The 788-nt window shown below is 45.8% G+C and overlaps 1 protein-coding gene across 1 annotated transcript in view; it reads right to left on the bottom strand.

The window, feature by feature from the left end:
* The window catches only part of BPTF (bromodomain PHD finger transcription factor), a 115,614-nt gene that overhangs the window by 36,130 nt on the left and 78,696 nt on the right, over positions 1-788 (bottom strand). The window lies entirely within an intron of this gene.

Raw genomic sequence — 788 nt, forward strand, 5'->3', positions numbered from 1 at the left:
CACTCACTTTGGCCTCACAAAGGCGTGGGATTACAGGCTGAGCCACCGAGCCCGGCCTTATACATTTTTCTAACTTCTAAAAGTTGTAAGAATATGAGTTCTTCTGCAGCACTAAAGAAATGAGCAGAATCAGCCAGGCTCAGTGGCTCAGCCTGTAATCCCGCGCCTTTGGGAGGCTGAGGTGAGTGGATTGCCTGAGCCCGCAGGTTCGAGACCCACCCAGGCAACTTGGCCAGACCTCGTCTCTACAATAAGTTAAAAAAACAACAATCACAACAACAAAAAACACATTAATTTCTAGCTTTACTATACACAACATGGCCTATACACATTTTATGTTTTGGAATTTATCCAAGCTTTTTCTACGGCTCAAGGATCCTAGAGATTCTCATCACACAGTCCATATTTAAATGACTGTGCATTTCTGAAGGTACAAAATTGATACATAGTTTATCTGTGGTCTACTATGCTTCTACTCGTTAATTTCTCCTTGATTTCAAATAGTTTCACTTTATACACTATATTTATTTATTTTTTTATTTGAGTTGGAGTCTTACTCTGTCGCCCAGACTGGAGTGCAGTGGCCACTCCCGGCCACCGCAGCCTCAACCTGCTGGGCTCCAGCGATCCTTCCGCCTCCGCCTTCCAAGTAGCTGGAACTACAGGCGTGCGCTACCACGTCCGGCAAATTTTTGATTTATTGTAGAGATGAGGTCTCGTCAAGTTGTCCGGGCGGGTCTTGAACCCACGGGCTCAGGCAATCCACTCACCTCAGCCTCCCAAAGGCA

The sequence above is a fragment of the Carlito syrichta genome, unplaced genomic scaffold (assembly GCF_000164805.1).
Source record: "Carlito syrichta isolate Samal-C Ts95f unplaced genomic scaffold, Tarsius_syrichta-2.0.1 Scaffold130550, whole genome shotgun sequence".
NCBI classification, from domain to species: Eukaryota; Metazoa; Chordata; class Mammalia; order Primates; family Tarsiidae; genus Carlito; species Carlito syrichta.